The following is a 15,683-nucleotide window of genomic DNA, read 5'->3' on the forward strand; positions in this document are numbered from 1 at the left end:
TGTCAATCATATTCATTCGTTTTTGCCAATCAGCAATATCAAATTAAAAAAAATGAGCTATGGGTTGGCTCGAATGAAGATCTTTTGCCTGCCAGTTGTAATTAGACCATGTACATTTGTAAGTTTTTTTACCATCTTCTTTAATTTCATCTAAGAAAATATTGAGGAAAAAAAAACATGACTCTTCTGACTCGATTTCATCGTATAATGCATAACTACAATGACATTTATAATGATAGAAAGTAATGATAACATTATCAATAATAATGATGACAATGATAATAACAACATAATAACAATAATAATTATTATAACAATAATAGTAATTCTCTTAGATAAAAGTAATGTTATTGATTGTAAAACGTCATTACAGTTTAAGAGGGCACTGAAAAAACATCTTTTATCTCTTCACATTTGAGTATTCGAATGTTTACCATTTATCAATTTACATTAATATATACCTAACTTTACCTTGGCATCTAATTCCTCTGATAGCTGACGGATGTGTCGTGTGGGGTGAGTGTGTTTAGTGTGTTATGGTGTGCGTGTGGATGTTCATAATACCCTTGTAAGACTATTCTGATATGTTTGTTAAAGGGGGGTGGGGTATAACAAATTGAAGATTCTTATATGCCTGTAACGCAATGTAAAATGTAGTACAGTGTACATACATGTATTTGAGGAAACTTTTACCCACAAAGCCTTAAAGGCCTTTCTTTAAGTTCTCTAATTTCATTTCATATTTTCATGTATTTGTATATTGGCATATTATGTGATAATCGTGTATGTTATACTTTGTAAATGTCTTTTTATCGAAAAGAAATAAATGGATTCAATCAATCAATCAATAATAATTTTGATAATTAATATAAATGACGATAATGATAACATTTCAAGTTGTATCATATAAAAAGTATCCCTACAAATATTTTTTTTCAAAATTGAAACATAAGGGTGATCATACACAGCATCACGCCACCAAAAAAGTTGGGGCGGATGTACCCCTCCACCCGCTGTCCAGTAACTTCTTACCTACTTCAGTATTATTACTTACGGACAAAAATGAGTCCCCCGTCTTGGAGATGTATTCCTAATTCACCTAAACCACCTCGCATTTCGAACGATACTCGAGTTTTGCCATGAAGCAAAGCAATATAGTCGTAATGTATCAGGGTATGTCCAAGATGTGTCAATACTATCCTGCAAGCTGGAAATTGGCGCGAAAGCGGGAGAGAGAAAAAAAAAATCTGAAATAATCTCAGAAATGCCTTAAATAAAAGAGGAAAATCTGTATTCAGACCAAGTCCAGAGAAAAGCCAAGTCCTGGACTTGGTCTTTTCTTACATCCATATCATAGCGCCCTCTCTCATTACTTCTACTACTTACCACAGAAGTCTACCATGTATATGAATGTAAGAATGACCCAAGTCCATACGATTCTAAAATACGACACACAACCACCAGACAAAGGCCCCGCCAAGACGTACCATGAATATTAATGTTCATTAAAAATGTACACTCAAATTTCTTTATGATGTTCTCTGATGTCTTTTTGCCAAATAAACTTAAATTGCCCAAATTTAAAAAATCTTTTTTTCGATTTTCTCGAACATGTCGAAACATGGACCTATTACATGGTCGAAATGACCTCCTATAGACTTGGGCCTTTTTTATATTCATATACTCAATTGTTATGATACTCTAAATTGTGGGCCTGTATGAATATCTGTTCGTAATCACGTTGGAAAGATAAGGATACAACGGGATCAGTGGCTATTCACCGCTGACGTCACACGGGAGAGCTAGGGTCCGGGGGAGTTGGCCCAGTCCTATACACTGAATTACCGACCGCGGTTAGCGTTCGGTGAGTTGTCTTGGACCCGACACGCATTTTATCTTCAAACTCGCTCCGGTTTATCCCATTATAGTTCGGTCGTAATATCTTACGCAAATGTCTGACCCTTGCCTTGAAATAGTGTTATAGCATTTAGTCTATAACATGTATAATGGATACGTTTTGATACGCTCAATTAAAGTCAAAGATAAATGAAAGTGGTTGCAGTAAACACTGATTTCACGAGAAAGTGTGTAAAACCAAGCTTAATTGTCACTATATAATCGAGGATCTAGATCTGGTACAGTTACATAAACTGAACTTCGTAAAATCTTGAAATCTACGCTGAAAAATGTTCACACTGAAGATCACCAACACAGATAAGTGCACGTGGGACAGTGTATTATTATTATTGCTTTGAATGTCGGCCCGACGCTTGACCCGAATCCCGTGCTTCTTTGCTATTTTTTCAGCAATTACACAATTTCTTCCAAAGTCATTTGGCACATATTTTTTTATTTATACAAACAGACACTTTGGTGGTCATTTCTTTGGATTCTGTACGAACTCATTTTGAAATCGTTACCACAACTGGAATTTATCTTTAATGTGCCAAACACGGCTGGATAAGTGAAGCCGGTTCAGCTATTGCTAGAATCATTTAAACAGGAAGTGGGCCAAACATTGGATGCTACAGACCAGGGTCCCGTAACAAAAAGGTTAGCGACTGATCATACGCTGATTTTTACGATTGATTGTACATTGTAGTCAATGGAATCATTCGTAGAATAATGTTCTACGATCATTGCTAAGTTTTGTGTTACGGCCCCCTGATCATACTTGAAAATATCACAAAAAATGGTGAACGCATGGTCGGCACTGGGCCTTTTCCTGGGAGGGTGTGGAAGCCCTGATTACCAAAAAATATCGGACCGGATTACCGAGGTCCAGCGAGTCATGGTAGAGCTCTTCATTCTCCTTATTCACATTTTCTTTCGCCATACCCAGGGGCAGTTCCAGCTTTTATTAATGGGGGGGGGGCAAAGTGTTTTCATTCACATTTTCCAATCGTGGCCGCCAAAATCTGATTTTTTTCATCTTTCTAATGGTTAGAGCTTACTAACTGAATATTCTTTAAAAAACAAGATTGGTATAAAAATCACAATTCAACGATAACAGTTTGCAATTTGACACTCATCAACAAAGATAATGAAACTCCAAGACCGGAAAAGAACAAGGTACATGGAGAAGTTGGAATATCAGTGCGTGACCCGACAGTTCGTTTCGGGTCGACTTTGCCATATCCCATTTTTCTCTAATATATCTAACATAGTACAATGGATTTGTCCTCACTCCTATGTTAGGTCGTATCAAACATGAACATGGAGATGTATTTTGTGCCCTAAGATTAAGCACTCACAAAGTATTTAGAGGTACAAAAATAAATGACTTTTACCTCTCTTGTAACGTACTGATCTCCCCCTTTAAATCTTGGAATGCACCTGTATGTTAATAGTTGAGTATGTTCTTATCATTGCGCACATTTGGAAATCCCGCCATTCAATAAACAAGATGCAGTTTTACGAAGAAATATCATTGGAAATATCACTAATTTTACTTTCCTTAGTCAGAGTATGCTATAATTTTAAGATGATTATAGATAAAGTATTGTTTACGTACATTGACAGTATTGTCCGACGTGATTCCCGAGACACGCGCATCGATAAACACAGCCATCTACGATACGTGTTCCTCCATTCAAGCAGGGGTCTAAATATTTGAGAAAAAACCGACAGTTTACATGGAGCCTATCGGAACTAAAAATCATTCTGGTGACACCACATTTGCTTTTGCGACAGTTGCTCAGGTCTTGACTTTCCGCCTTTTCACACGGTAAAAAAAAATCGTAATTTGAATGATGATTCAAGTGAAAAATAAGGCTAATGACGAATATTTAGCACGTGTGAAACCAAACTAAAACATGATTACAATCACGAACGCTAATCACAGTCATTATTACAATAGAAATCTTTATTAAAATGATGATTCAAGATTTACGTGTGAAAAGGCCCTTTTGCAAAAGGGTTTTATGTTATATTTAGTGTTAGGTTTAATAATGTTAATGACAATATGCATTACATTTATAAGGCGCTTACTACATATACTACGAGTGCTTCTAAGCGCACTGCGTTCTGTTAAAGGTTTATACATAGGAGAGGGGAAAACAATTAGGAAGTGGAAAATGACACAGTAAATAAAACTAAAACTACTAATTCGATCTGGTGTGCACCTCCAATTGACCGACCCACAACTGTAAATAATCTATTAAACAGGTAGGTTTTGAGTAGGGTCTTGAACTGACTAACAAACTTGGCATTATGAATGTAAGAGGGTAGCTTATTCCAAAGGGAAGGGGCAATTGAAGAAAAGAGGTTTAAAGTCCAGGAGTTTGCTACATCGTAGACCCGGATCGTAGACGATGAACGGAGAGGTCTTGAGGAGGTATTAGAGCGTAAAGAAAGGAGATCTGTGAGATATTTGGGGGATGGGCCAGTGATAATTTTGTAAGTGAGAAGGGAGAACTTTAAAAGAGATACGGTGATTTATGGGGAGCCGATCGGATGAAGAGAACGCAGACTTGGGGTTATGTGCTCGGATTTCCTACTGAGAGAGACTAATCTAGCGGCTGGGTTTTGAATCCGTTGAAGTGGAACAAGGTGTGTATGAGGAAGGTTGGAAAATATTGAATTTCAGCAATCTAGGTGACAGGAAACAAATGCATGCCTTAGTTTGACAGTTGTGGGTCGGTCAAGTAATTTCCTAATCTTTACAAATTTGAAAATACCGGATGACGCAGACCTGCAAATATGCTTGATATGATCTTGACGTGTAATATTGTTATCAATCATTACACAAAGGTAACGAATACACTCACTACCCTTCAGGGAAACATTATCAGTAAAAAAAAGGCCGGAAATGGAGTAGTGTTTCTGAATTTTGAAAATATGTGTATAATCTCGGATTTTCGTTATTTAATGCAGAGTCTGTGAGAGGCCAAACCTTAATGTTTTCAATGCAGCTATGAAGTTTTGGGACTGCTTCAGCGTTCGCATTAGGTTAAGTGTAACATAAATTTGTGTGTCGTCAGCGTACATTACATGCTGAACACCTTGGTGAGATTTAATGAGTTTGGAAATTAGACTGGTATAACGAATAAAAAGGAGTGGGTGGGCTACGAAACCCTGCTGAACTCCGCAAATTAGGGGGAATGTTTTAGAAAGCGTAACTGTCCAGAAAGATATGAGAGGATCCATTCCAGGACGGTTCCAGTGATGGATAACGCCTACTAAAGGCAATTGAGTAGCCGATTGTCAATAGTGTCAAAAGGGGCTGTGTAGTCGAGAGGGACTAATGCTACTTCGTCGCCCTTGTCCATAATCCAGAAAGTCATTTTAAAGTTTAACCAATGCAGTCTCTGTCGAGTGCTAGTTCCTATAAGAAGACTGAGGCACAGTAAACATGAAGAATCCCTCAAGATGTACTCTGAGCTGTGACGATACAATTATCTCGAGGACCTTTCCCAGGAAAGGAAGGTTGAAAAACTTAGTGGTGAGAGGCAGGATATCATGGAGAGTGTCTTACAATAGCCAGGTCGGGATTTGGTTCAATTTGCAGTGCTTTGATGGTAGTGATGTGATGAGTTTCCTGACTTCCAGATCGGAGACAGACAGAAATTCTGAAAATTCGCACTGTGGTGGACCAACTGGAGGTGTACATGCTGGTGCTGAAGATGAGTCAGAAAAAGCAGATACAACATTTGATATATTCTCGAAAAAGATCTAAGCAAACCTATTGGCAAGTTCACAGTTAGATGGGCGATCAGGAAGAATCGGCGATTGATGCAATGAGAGTGACTTCACAAGAACAGGAGCGTCTTGGTATCGGCTAGGCGATACGAAGATACATTCATAGTAGGATTCACACTTCATGATACGACGTTCAGCTCGGCGTCGTCGGTTCTTTGCCTCCTGGATCTCATCGATGAACCATGGTGATTTAGGTCTGATTGTGACGGTTCTTGTCTGGAGAGCAGCATGCCTATCTAATAAAGTGCTGAGGAAAGATTATAATAACCAGTAACCTCAGAGGGCCAACTCTGGTCAAGAAGCGAATCAAATCATAGTCTCAAGGCATTACATATGGAATCCATGTCAATTTTGCCATACTGCCTGTAGCTAATTTGCTTCTTGGGGTTCAGTTGCTTGGTGAGGTTAGCACTGGCAACAAGAACAGAATGATCTGAAGGCATCGAAGACAACACTTTGACATGGTGGATTTCGCGGAGTCTGAGTTTTTAGTGAAACGTAGGTCCAGTGTACGGCCGGCACGGTGTGTGGCTTCTTGAACATGCCGCTTAAACCTTAGAGAATCTACACCATGCAAGAATGATTTTGCAAAATTATAATTTGGGTCATCAACGTGTACATTAAAATCCAGTAGTATTAAAAAAAAATCCAGTAGTATTAAAGGAAGGGTGTCATTAACAGTTACACTTTCTAAGGGAGTAACAACTCTTCCAAGAAGGTCATATGAGAGAGGTTGTTACTCGTGAAAGGAGGGGGCGAGATTTACAGTTAAATCTAATAACTCAAAGGAGGAAAAGTTGTGGTTTGGATTTACAGTACACTGGATTGTTGATATATGAAGAAAAAGTATACCACCACCTCGTGAGGATATAAGGGGTCGGTTTGTAAAGTCATTCCCGACCTTTCGTTTGAGGACGCGTACGCTTATTTAGAACGGTAGTTCATTTTGGGAGAGACTTTAGGGCCCGTCGTCATGGTCGTAAAACTCCGTCCTCTAATGCAAATTGTTTGATATGAGATTTTTTTTCAGTTTCGCATCTGGAACGGAAACATTCAATTTGCGTTTCGTGTGCAAAATTCTGGTTGCTACTATGGTAACAGCGATATATCTGATTTAGGACGACTTTCCAAATCCAAATTTGGTTCCTCCCAGAGCTCGAGAGGCCGCCCGGGGGACCCACTTCCATTGAATGGTGGATACCAGGCGCGACCACACGTAAAAAGGGAAAGAGTAGGTATACGTATAGGCCTATTAAGTGTTATGAGGGTGTGAGAAACAATGATTAAAATACTGAAAAGGGATATATTTCCACTACTTGTAGGGTGTCACAACCCAAATACTTGTTGAGAGATGCATTTTCATAATCTGGAAAAGACCTTCCCTTGTTTAGGGTGCTTTTCGAAACCCCATGGTCGCGCCTGGTATCCACTCATCAATGGAAGTGTACCCCCCGGCAAACCCCCCATTTCTGCGGAAAAGTAAAACATACTGCCCATTACATTGTGTGCTAGAGGCATATCGTTTATGTAGAAGGTGCTGGCAAAAGAAAAAAACTCCGCAAATTTAGACGGTTTATGGCCTGTTGCATGCTGTGTACATGTCAACGCATGGGAAATGATTCGGCTTGAGAGGTGATCTGACCCATGGAATCAATTGCCAGTGATCCACAAATAATGCACATTAAATGCAATATCGATTCGATGGACTGTAATGATCTATATCTAAGCCTTAATTCGGTAAGTTTTTCCTTACTCAATATGTACTCGATTTGTTTGAAAAACCACTTTCTTCATCATCATCATCATCATATCAGCCATGTTCAGCCCACTGCAGGGCGAAGGCCTCCTCAAGTTGGTGCCAAAGGTGCTTGTCTTGTGCTGACGCAATCCAATTTATACCAATGAAGACGTATGTCATAATCTACATTTCGCATGTATCCAGCCAGCTGGAGTCATAGCCATGATACAGGTACAGTCCCGCCGCGAGCTTAGGCAGGCAAATGGCATGGCATGCTGGTATCGTATGAAAGGGCTTTGCACACGAAAAGCAAGATCTATAGGGCCTGTAACACAAAGCTTGGCAATGATTGTAAAACAGTTTTCTACGTTTGATTGTATTGACTGTAATGTATAATCAATCTAGATATTCGAGTCTATGATTAATCGTTAACTTTTGAGTTACCCGACTCTAATCTCGCGTTGTAGAGATTTGCGAAAGGTGCCTATTATTTGGCTAGGAGGATTTCAGATCTGCCGAAGTGTAAGCATTTCTACTGCTGTCCCCAGAGAGCCATGATTTAGTTATGACGAAAACATCAATCTGATTATCTACAACTAAATCAGTAACTGCATGGGTTTTATTGGTCAAGGACCGTACATTCCACTAGCCATACGGAAACCATTTGAAAGCAAATTAGTTGGTGCCAGAGATTGTGATCTTGGAAAACCACGCTTACGTCCGATATCAGTCTGACGTCGTCGACAGATACCCAGATCACAAGCTCTGTTTCACAATAGGCTAAGCTAGCAGCTGATGTGGATGACTGTTCAGTTGGTATAGAGGATTGACATCATAACAAGTACAATTTGGAGTTAAAACATGATTGATATATGTAAGGTGGTGTCATGATCAGAAGGAAAATATGAAGTTGTTATGGCCTGGATTGGGCTCAATATCACCAGGGGCCCGTTTCATAAAGCTGTCCGTCACTTAAGAGTAACTTCAAAAACGACTGCGGAACCTTTCTTACGCGCTAAACCATTGCCAATGAACATTTTTTGTGTAACTTTTGTATATCAATAAATAAACCATTTCACATCCGATCATGAAAAGAAAACAAAAACATTTCATAAGGAACTATTAAAAAAGTGAATTTCATGCATTTTATATTGGGCACCTGCTCGTTTATGACGTCGCAAATCCAAAACTTAACATTCTAATAACTTTCTTAATTTTAAGGATTTACCCCAAACCTTCACCAATATTTTTAAATATTTTTTCTGCTATTTTTACAATAAACTTTTCTTTAGGGTGAACTTCCCCTTTAAGTTGCAGACTGCTCCAAGGTCAGCAAACATGTAACCCAAAAGTTTGCCCCAGGCCTTCCCTCACACTACAATACCTGGTGTAGAACAAGCTACCATTCTCGTTGCGGATGAAATGTAGGCCAAGGCAATCGTCATGTTTGATATTTGGGATTTATAGAGTTCTTCCGATTTATACATCAGTCTTGGATGCCATTCACCTCCTTCTTTCCCATTCCCACATATTATCCGGTGAGAAGCAGATAGAACTAGAATACCTTCGAGAGAAAAAAAAGGTAATGATTTAAAGGGGTGCCCTGTGCTAAAAACTATCATATCTTAATAAATGAAGTAAAATTCACTTAGAAAAAAACAATGAAAATGTCAACCAAATCTGACTACAAAATTTGTTAAATTCTAAATTTTGGCAAAAAAATTGTTGACAACAGTTATATTGTCAGCCGTCATGAATATTCATGATGATGATGATGATGATGAAGGGTTCTTGAGTAGTGCCGGTATCCGCCTCAGCTTGACGCTCATGGCGCTTGCTCAAAAGTCAGAAATATCTCACAAATTCCAATGTCTTCAACCAGTGCTTAGAATCATCGTTCAGTTCAAATACTGTCCTAGTAATGCTACAATTGAGTTATTCTTGGGATAATGTTGGAGTGGGGAACAGAAAGGTCTTCAGGTAAGACTCAAAAGTTTATTAGGCCTCTGCTCTCCTGGTATTGGAGAAGGCTATTCCCCAGGGGGGGGGGGTGGGCACTCGACCCAAAAAGTGGTAGGGGCGTACCGCGGGCGAGACAAAAAACGGGGGCTTAGGAGCGGGCTAATTGTAAAAAGGAGGGTCCTCGGAAAGGGCTTCGGAACTACAAATGTTTGTGAAAACGGGGGTCCTTGGAACTGATCGCCAGAGTGTGATGAGTGCGTATGCATCCTTATGGAACGGACATGCGTGCATGATGCAGCTAGCGCGGCCTCCGCCGTGTGCGCTCGCGCAGAGGCGATGGTCGGACAGCGCACTGCGGCCGCTTTTCACCAAAATTGCAGCTCCTTGTAGCAGATCAATGCGACCTGAACGGCGTAACGAAAAATATGCGAAGCTTTGGAGCGGATTTCCTTCTTTTTTCTCGATCAGAAGAAAATGCTATGCTTTGGAGCGGCTTTCTTTGTTATTTTTCTCAATAAGACAAAATGCTATGCCTTGGAGCGGAATTTTAGTGTAAAAATGGAAATCCCCTCCGCGGCACATACCCACTATGAATTATATACTGAGTGTCCCCCCCCCCGGGGGGGGGGGCTATTCCACTGCTTTGGCCCAGATATGTAGAAGGCTCTGTCACCCTAGGTTGTGTGGCAGAGAAATTCAGTCAGCATTGCTCTACATATATCTGTTGATCTGAGACTGCGTGTTGGACCATGCCGAGATAAAGAGCTCTGATATGTAGGGTGGCGACTAATCGTTAAGCGCTTTAAATACAAGGACCCCAAGTTTATAGGCGATTCTCTGGTTGGTAGGAAGTCAATGTAGGTCACGCAGAATTGGAGTAATGTGGACTCTCTTTCTTTAAAGGGACATAAGCGTGCTGCCATGTTCTGCCTGGTTCTGCAGACGCTGAAGTCTGTGCAGTTGGTGTTGAGTCAAGCAAGTCAAATTCGAGTTACAAATTTCCAGTCGGGTCGTTACAAAAGCATGAGCAAGGAGTTCAGCAACTCTTAGTTACCTGCTTGTGGATCCTTTCAAGGTTACTGATAGATATACAGCCAGCCCTGGAAGGGCATGTGACATGCTGCTCCATTTTAAGTGAGGAATTAAACACCACTCCAATGTTTCTCACTTGATCCGAAAGCTTGATTAAAGAGTTGCCAATTCTTAGATGGTTTACTGTCAAATTCGCTCGTTGTTGACGAGATCCCACAAGGAATTCCGTCTTGTCGTCATTCATCTTGAGGTAGTTATTAGACAGCCATTCCTGGAGGTCAGCTACACTTGATTCAATGCGCTAAAGTCATTATTGACCTCAATTTGAGATGAGTTGACTGTACAGTAATGTGTGTATCATATGCATATCGATGGTACTGGAGTCCATGGCTCTTGATGATGTGAGATATGAGCGAGGTGTACATGCTGACCAACTGCGGGCCGAAGATAGAGCCTTGATGAACGCCATACTTCAGTGTTGATGAGTCGGATCTAGAACCGTCGACGAAAAAATAGGATACACTGTTTGGCAGATATTCCTTTGGTTCACAGGTGAAGACCTGTGTGTACTTGCTGATCCTTGGGGTCTCTCCCGATGATGTTTTTGTAAGTGAGATCCAGCCCGTCGACTACGAAGATGAAGCTAAGTTGTTTTAAAGTCTGAAACACATGTGCAACAACTGTGGTCATGTTGGTACAACTATCATGTCTCAGTGAATGAAGCTCAGCACTGCTATATTGAAAGGGTGACCTGGGCATCATGAACACTGAAAGTCAATGATAATCTCATTTACCATAGATTATAAACCTTTTTACAATAGAAACAGTCCACAGGCAGGATATTTCCATTGTCCCCATCTGGGATTATATCACGATAGAAAAAAAGGGGCTGAATGTACACGTTGACTCTGTGCATAAGAGCTATATCCAGCTAAACTTGGGGTTTCTCAAAATCAAGCGGTTGAGCATAAATTTTCTCTTAAAATTCTGAAAACAGTTGGCACCGATCCAGAATGCAAGTATTTCACCAGAATCAGTGATTCCACTTGAAACAGTTGACGTAGAAATGATATCCCAATGCACTGTCAAAACAGTCGAAAATGTGAGATTTTCCATAGCAAAATGAAGGCAGCAGCCAAAAAAAAAAAACGCCCAGATTTTTTTAGATGTGCTGATAACGTCGTTTTTAGATGTGCTGATTACGTCATGTCCCCATTTTCTTATGTTATTGCATGATGTCATTAATATTTCATATCTTCATACATTTTGCGAAAGGGGTTAGATCAATTTATCATCAAATTTATTATTTTTTATCGCAATGCATACACATTATATATATATTGTAAAGAAATGGATAAAGAGAACAATGGTACGCGTAGCTTAAAACAAGGTTCCCTTCGAGCTATCTACCCTTTGGAAAAATTGGTGATGCAGAAAAAATGTCTCTGCCAATAACAATTATAATTTCCTTTGTCGGGTGTAGGTGGGTTTTGAACAATGACAAGCCGCCATGCCTCAGCTGGATCAAAGGCATTGCTACGATACAGTACATGTATGGGAAAAAGTATACAAATGTGTGAAGTTATACATTTGCAACAGCTTTGGCAACTCTTTTATTTAAATATTGTAAAGAAATGGATGAAGAGAACAATGGTAGGCGTAGCTTAAATCAAGGTTCCCCAGAGCTATCTACCCTTTGGAAAAATTGGTGATGCCGAAAAAATGTCTCGGCCGGGAATCGAACCCAAGCCCCCAGCTTTGAACACCTTTGAACACGAGACCATAGACGAGTTAGTGGTTAGGGCGGGACCCCGATCCGATTGACAGTAAAAAAGACAGATTTTGGACACCATACCAACTATAATTTCCTTTGTCGGGTGAAGGTGAGTTTTGACAAGCCGCCATGCCTCAGCTGGATCAAAGGCATTGGTTAGATATGTCTATCGTATTTGTGATTAAGTTATGATAAATCATCGCTAAACTTCGGTTTCGTTTTTTGAGGGACGCACTGTATGAATGTATACATATATATATATATATATATATATATATATATATGTATGTATGTATGTATGTATATAAATGAAGGTCCTGTGTCGGTTGTGGTAGTATAAAGCAAAATACAAGGTGAATAAAACAACCGTAGAGAGAAAAATTGATCAAATTTTCGCACACAGGACTTCATCAGGAAATGATGAATTTATTAGTCAACAGCACCAAGAACCGCAGTGCGCAAAACACAAAGCGTAAAGAACAACGCGCAAAGAGGTAAGACGCGAAGCACAACAGTACAAAAGAAAAAAGAGAGAGAAAAGGGAATAAAAGAAAGGGGAAGGGGGAAAGAAGAAAAAGCCAGGGATTATTTTGCTTATATATGTGTGTATATATTTATGTATATATATATATATATATAATATATATATATGTATATATAAATATATATATATATATATGTGTGTGTGTAAAGCTTTACATGTACAACAGCTTTGGCAACTCTTTTATTTAAATATTGTAAAGAAATGGATGAAGAGAACAATGGTAGGTGTAGCTTAAATCAAGGTTCCCCAGAGCTATCTACCCTTTGGAAAAATTGGTAATGCCGAAAAAATGTCTCGGCCGGGAATCGAACCCAAGCCCCCAGCTTTGAACACCTTTGAACACGAGACCACAGAGACGAGTTAGTGGCAAGGGCGGGACCCCGATCCGATTGACAGTAAAAAAGACAGATTTTGGACACCATACCAATTATAATTTCCTTTGTCGGGTGAAGGTGAGTTTTGACAAGCCGCCATGCCTCAGCTGGATCAAAGGCATTGGTTAGATATGTCTATCGTATTTGTGATTAAGTTATGATAAATCATCGCTAAACTTCGGTTTCGTTTTTTGTGGGACGCACTGTATGAATGTATACATATATATATATATATATATATATATATATATATATATATATATATATATATATATATATATATATATATATATATATATATATATATATATATGTATGTATGTATGTATGTATATAAATGAAGGTCCTGTGTCGGTTGTGGTAGTATAAAGCAAAATACAAGGTGAATAAAACAACCGTAGAGAGAAAAATTGATCAAATTTTCGCACACAGGACTTCATCAGGAAATGATGAATTTATTAGTCAACAGCACCAAGAACCGCAGTGCGCAAAACACAAAGCGTAAAGAACAACGCGCAAAGAGGTAAGACGCGAAGCACAACAGTACAAAAGAAAAAAGAGAGAGAAAAAGGGAATAAAAGAAAGGGGAAGGGGGAAAGAAGAAAAAGCCAGGGATTATTTTGCTTATATATGTGTGTATATATTTATGTATATATATATATATATATAATATATATATATATGTATATATAAATATATATATATATATATATGTGTGTGTGTGTGTGTAAAGCTTTACATGTACAACAGCTTTTGGCAACTCTTTTTTATTTAAATATTGTAAAGAAATGGATGAAGAGAACAATGGTAGGCGTAGCTTAAATCAAGGTTCCCCAGAGCTATCTACCCTTTGGAAAAATTGGTGATGCCGAAAAATTGTCTCTGCCGGGAATCGAACCCGGGCACCCACCTTTGAACGCCGGTGCCTTAACACTAGACAACAGAGACGGGTTAATGGTTAGGGCGAGCCAGATCCGATTGACCGTCAGATAGATATATATATATATATATACATACATATATACATATATATATATATATATATATATATATATATATATATATATATATATATATATATATATATATATATATATATAATGTATATATATGTATATATAAATAGGAGAGCGGATAACTAGCATAGTGACCGGGTAATGGAAACTACATTAGGGATCGTATAGAAATCGGGTTGATGAAATGTTGTTTTTTCTGAAACAAATGCAATCAATTTAGGCTAGACAATTTAGAATAACAGAAATCAATTAGGAGGACTGATATCTTACCGAAAACGCAAGATAAAGACCACAACAGCTGAGCACCTTTCATGATGACGGATTTTTATATGAAGTGATCTTTTCACCTACACACCAAAGCCTTTTCTGTCGGGATGAAGTATAAAAGTTTTCGGGGTTAAGCGTACAACTATAAAATATAATTTCCTCATAACTAATTTCTTTTTTCTTAGGCACTTAGGTCTTAAGGTAAAGGAGAATGATACGATAGAAAAAGAAGGCATGCATTCATTTATTTATTGCTCATGAGTGCGCCAAGCTCTATTTTAACTAGCGATTGGAAGTGTGGTAATTGGCAGTAACAATTTCCCAATTTCCACCATTTTACACGAAATAACATCCGTAATGCCTCCATTAAAGTATTTTTATTAGCGCACAAAATGGAATGGTTTCAGAAAGCAATCCAACCAAGACACGTTTATGACAGTCGATAACGATCTATTAACAAAACAAGTGGACATATGAATTTAAAGTACTTTCGTTTTATTTCGTGCGAGGCATTGAAACACACAAGCGCCAACTGCAATTTGTGACCCGCCAACCTGAAACCAATAAGTCACCCAAAATGAATTTTGAAATTTTGATTGAGCTTGAAAAGGCACCCCACAAACGTCTTTCTTCTTTTAAGCTGTCACCATTAGTCTTAGGAAATACAAACACGAAAAAAAAGTCTGTAGATTTGTTTAGTGATTATGAACTTGGTAAAATCATTTACCTTCTTCATTACTCTTTGGCGAAATAACAAAATATGCTTGGTGATTAAAAAAACCCCGATAATTCAAAATAGTTCCATTCAACGCTAGCATTCACTTCAAGCAATGATTCGGATTCAAAGAGATTACAATGATTTAAACATATGACCTTCGGAATTCGTTTAAATATCTTTGTATAAAATAAGAAAATATGATAAACAATTTTGTACATAAATTCCTTTTTAAGTGTAATGCAATCCATCATAAAATGATAACAGCATTAAAGAGTCACGTTTGCGATAAATACATACAGGTTAACAGTCTGTGGATGATGTAATATATATCTTTGAGCTGTTGGCATGCCGTTCATCTTGTCAATCTCATCGTGGGCTATACGACGTTTTCAGGGTAGTGTGGTCGAGTTAACTCACTCACAGAGCCGAGGAAGATTTCCTCCAGTCATTGAACGCTCAGACAAACCCGTTCCGCAAATGGTGGCCTAGTATCACAGGCAGTGGCGTATCGTGGGTCACGGCATTGGAGGGGAACCAACAAAAAATTTGAGTCACTTA

At 38.7% G+C, this 15,683-nt stretch overlaps 1 long non-coding RNA gene across 1 annotated transcript; it reads right to left on the reverse strand.

Moving 5' to 3' along the window:
• Nucleotides 1-1,063: 1,063 nt before the first annotated feature.
• LOC121431665 lies at nucleotides 1,064-8,904 on the reverse strand. The gene is made up of 3 exons (XR_005972146.1): nucleotides 8,823-8,904; nucleotides 3,515-3,604; nucleotides 1,064-1,207 (listed from the first exon to the last, which is right to left on the reverse strand). It is a non-coding gene; the product is annotated as an uncharacterized LOC121431665 (long non-coding RNA).
• Between the last annotated feature and the right edge of the window lie 6,779 nt (nucleotides 8,905-15,683).

The sequence above is a fragment of the Lytechinus variegatus genome, chromosome 18 (assembly GCF_018143015.1).
Source record: "Lytechinus variegatus isolate NC3 chromosome 18, Lvar_3.0, whole genome shotgun sequence".
Taxonomy (NCBI): domain Eukaryota; kingdom Metazoa; phylum Echinodermata; class Echinoidea; order Temnopleuroida; family Toxopneustidae; genus Lytechinus; species Lytechinus variegatus.